The sequence below is a fragment of the Dasypus novemcinctus genome, chromosome Y, assembly GCF_030445035.2.
Source record: "Dasypus novemcinctus isolate mDasNov1 chromosome Y, mDasNov1.1.hap2, whole genome shotgun sequence".
Classification (NCBI taxonomy): domain Eukaryota; kingdom Metazoa; phylum Chordata; class Mammalia; order Cingulata; family Dasypodidae; genus Dasypus; species Dasypus novemcinctus.
Genome location: NC_092216.1, coordinates 20733396 through 20737603, shown reverse-complemented (window position 1 = coordinate 20737603; position 4208 = coordinate 20733396). Strand labels below are relative to the sequence as shown.

General features: G+C 51.4%; 1 non-coding gene across 1 annotated transcript; it reads right to left on the bottom strand.

The window, feature by feature from the left end:
- Nucleotides 1-3340: 3340 nt before the first annotated feature.
- LOC139438442 (U6 spliceosomal RNA) lies at nt 3341-3447 on the bottom strand. Its single transcript, XR_011648116.1, has one exon. It is a non-coding gene; the product is annotated as a U6 spliceosomal RNA (small nuclear RNA).
- Nucleotides 3448-4208: the final 761 nt, after the last annotated feature.

Sequence of the window (4208 nt, the reverse complement as noted above, 5' to 3'; positions counted from 1 at the left end):
CGGAGTCGGTATCAGAATTCCAATTAGGGTCCCTGTTAAAGTCGCCGTCCTGACAATCACGGCAGCGGCGGTGGCTCGGCCGGGGGGAGTCGATGGTAGGGGCGCCTTGAAGGCAGGAGCGGATGGTAAAAAGCGCCGGTAATAAGCCAGGAGGGAATCTTTTACCTTCCTGCTCCACAGCAGAAGTGACCCTATCTATAAGGCGAGTATAGGTGTCTGGGTCCCAAAGCTGACACGTGGTTAGCCATGGATTAAAGGGGAGAAGAAGGTCCCAGTACACTTGAAGCTGTTTCAAAGAGATCTTACACCGGTGAGTGTCTAGGAGACCGGCAAGAGCCCGAACTTGTGGGGCTTGCTTAGCAGATAGGATGTTACCCATTGCTAATGGCCTTTTGGAGCCGATAAGAAAAGGGGCCCTTACCTTGAGAGCGCGGCGATGGGAGCCGAGGTGCGCGGTGAGACGAGGGGTCGGAGCCGGTGGGGCTCCGACGGTGGTCGTGGGCCAAGAGAAGGCCCCGACGAGGGGAGGGCGGGACGACGAGCAGTGGAGCAAGGCAAAGGGGAGCAAGCGCAGAGGGGAGGAGGCAGAGGTGAAGGAAGGGGTGGAGGTGCTCAGGCACGGGCTCCTGAGAGTTTTATTGACGCCTCTTAATCATAGCGGGTCGGTATAAGCCCCCGACATGGAAGGAGAAAGCCATCCAGCGATTCTCCCAGACCGCCGTGGATCATATGAGGTCACCAAGGTTCAGGAGCAGCAATGCAGAGCGAAAAGATAGGGGTGAGAAGAGAGGAGAGCGTAGGGCTATGGTAGGGTTACTTCAGACGTGCAAGCGCGTGCTCCCGAGAAATCCAAGGCTCCTCTTAATCATAGCAGGTCGGTATAAGCCCCCGACATGGAAGGAGAAAGCCATCCAGCGATTCTCCCAGACCGCCGTGGATCGTATGAGGTAGCCAAGGCTCAGGTAGCAGCAATGTTGCACGAGAGAAGTCCCAAGGTGAGAAGAGAGGAAGGCGTAGGGCTGTGGTAGGATTACTTCAGACGTGCAAGCGCGCGCTCCCGAGAAATCCAAGGCTCCTCTTAATCATAGCGGGTCGGTATAAGCCCCCGACATGGAAGGAGAAAGCCATCCAGCGATTCTCCCAGACCGCCGTGGATCGTATGAGGTAGCCAAGGCTCAGGTAGCAGCAATGTTGCACGAGAGAAGTCCCAAGGTGAGAAGAGAGGGGGGGTCACCAGGTTATGGAGTGAGGCTGTGGTGGAGTTGCCTTGCCCCACGTTGTGCTGTGGTGGGGTTGCCTTGCCCCACGTTGGGCGCCAACTGCGGCGGCTTGCTCGGTCGGTAGAGGTGGGGTCTGGCTGCGGACGAGGGGTCGGTCCAGCTCTGGACGAGGGGTCGGTCCCGCTTGAGACGAGGGGTCGGTCCCACTTGGGACGAGGGGTCGGTCCGGCAGCAGACGAGGGATCGGTCTCACAAGGGGTGGCGCGGTTCGGCTGACGGGGTCGCCCGGCGAAGCCGGCGACGAAGGGGTCGCCCGGCGAAGCAGGCGACGAAGGGGTCACCCGGAGAAGCAGGCGACGAACTGGGGACAAGGGAGGCCAGGCCCTTGTCGGGGGCTCTCAGGACTGGAGGGCGCACGGCAGAAGAACCACCGCGGAGACAAGGTAAACACGCAAGTCCACTTTATTGAGGGAGAGGCAACAGTTTTATAGGGGCTGGGGAAGGCTGATTGGTCGAAGCCACACCCTGTTCTGATTGGTTGCCGGCGAAAGGTCAGTGGGCGGTACTGGATGGGGGAGGGGTGGTGGTTAGGGATTGGCTGTCGCTGTTGCTGGGGGAAGGGGCAGGGTTTAGGGATTGGTGGCTGCTGTTGCTGGGGTGGAGGGCAGACTGGATTTTTCCGCCCACGCCTGGCTGTTGCTGCTGTTGGGGGAAGGGAAAAGGGCGGGCTGGATTTTTCCGCCCACGCCTGGCTGTTGCTGCTGTTGGGGGAAGGGAAAAGGGCGGGCTGGAACTTTCTGCCCACACCTGGCTGTTGCTGCTGTTGGGGGAGGGGAAAAGGGCAGACTGGAACTTTCTGCCCTGCGCCTGCGCAGGGAGAAAGAAGAAGGGTGCCGCCCCACAAGGCATCGGGTGGCGCCATCTGGGAGGAGGGGCGGCCGCGGAAGCATGGCTGCCGAGAAGGGGAGACCCGAGGGCACTCTGCGCCCATGCCGAGCTTCCTTCAGGGGTGGCGGTGGGCCCGACCAACCACCCTATTATGGGGGCAGCGGAATTAGGCCTACCGTGGCCGCTCCCCTGCCAGGCCAGCAAACCACACTTCAGCCCGAGGGGTGACCGCAGCACTGCTTCACTACAAAGATAATAGTTTATCCCATAGTTCACATTCTCCCCCAGTACATACAGTTGGTTATGGTAGGATATATAAAGTTCATCATCTGACCCTGCAATATCATTAAGGACAACTCAAAATCCTCAAAATGCCCCCACATCACATCTCTTCTTCGCTCTCCCTGCCCTCAGCAACTACTATGTCCACATTCTCTAAATTGATGCTAAAATTTCATCTATTACTCATCACAATAGTTTCGTAGTAGAATGTCAGTAAGTCCACTCTAATCCATATTATATTCCTCCATTATGTGGCCCCTGGGATAGTGATGTCCTCTCCACTTCTAGAACAAGAGGGTTCTTAGATTCCACATGAGTGATGGATGCAATTCCTCTGCTTATAGTTAAAGGCACTCTTGATTCCCTGTTGTGGTGGTTGACCATCTTCACCTCCCTGTTAGTTGACTTGTGTAAGACCAATGAACCAGAGAGTAGGAATTGCCACTCTGCTGAGGCTCAGGGCCAGCTAGCCATGAGTAGTCTAGATATTCAAGTCTCCTGAGTATGGACCATCTCTTCTACCAACCACAGGTTTGGTAAAAGTGACAGAAGATGCATGTGTAGAAAAGGCACACCTGAGTCCAACTCCATCACACTCAGGTGCACAAATTCCAAAGTAGGGCCCTCTGACATGGCACAAAGCTCCAAATCCATCTGCCATGACTATATACCCTATGGAACTCTGTAGCCTTCAGGAGAACCAGTATGTAGGGTTGTATCTACTTTGGCTTTTTCTGGGGTCCTGCTGAGGTGTGTGTAACTGTGACCCCTCTGGTGACCTCCTGATCCCTTTTGGAAGACCCTCAGCCACATCAACTCATTTGTCTTTGCCATTTCCCCCTTTTATTCAAGGTCAAAAAGCAGTTTTTAACACTTGATCCAACATGTAGACTAAGATATTCTGCGGATCTGATTGACCCTTTTATTCGAGGTCTCTTTCTAGCTGCTTCTAAAAATATGAACACTTCGTGAATTTGCATGTCATTCTTTTGTAGGGGCCACGCTAATCTTCTCTGAATCATTCCAATTTTAGTATATGTGTTGCTGAAGTGAGCTCCTCTTTTTTTCTTTTCTTTTTTCCTTTCTGTATCCCTTTTTCTATTAGGTGCTGCAGGCAGTGTTTCTTGTTTGCTGTGTTTCCTCATCCTCTATATCCTCTTTTCTGTGCATACTGATTTAGGCTACCAATGCTATCCCCTTTTCTTTACATCTATCTCTCTTCCATCTCCTGTTGTTTCTCTCATATTCCACCTCTTTTGTTCAGCCCCAATTTTTCTGACTTTTATTGCTAACACCTCTATTTTGGTTTCTATCTTTCCCATAAAAGACAGAACACTCTTTATGTTATTGTCTTGTCTTTTCTCTTTTCCTTTCTCCTGACAATACTGGCCTTCTAATTGATACTATATTCTCCATGTTCAGTTTCTCATCTAATTATAGGTACTCCACTTTTTTATTTTTATAAATCTACACAGCTTACACGAGTATAATATTCATTCCCATAGGTATCACATGGTTCTTCTGCCTACACTTACTATCAATACAACTGTTATACATTTTCTTTTCTAACCTCTTTTGCATTCTCTGGCCTTAATATTTTCCTTCAAGAGAACTTAGACAACAACAAGGAAATAGAATAAGAAGACAAAGTGTCAAAGAGAAGATTTAATACACACATAAAATCAGCACCTAAATAAACCCCATGACTAGATGGAGAAGCTAATCAACTGAGAAACCCCATCAACATAAAAGGATGACCAGACAGCAATAAAAATTACAAACCATGCCAATAATCAGGAAAACATGACCCAATCCAAT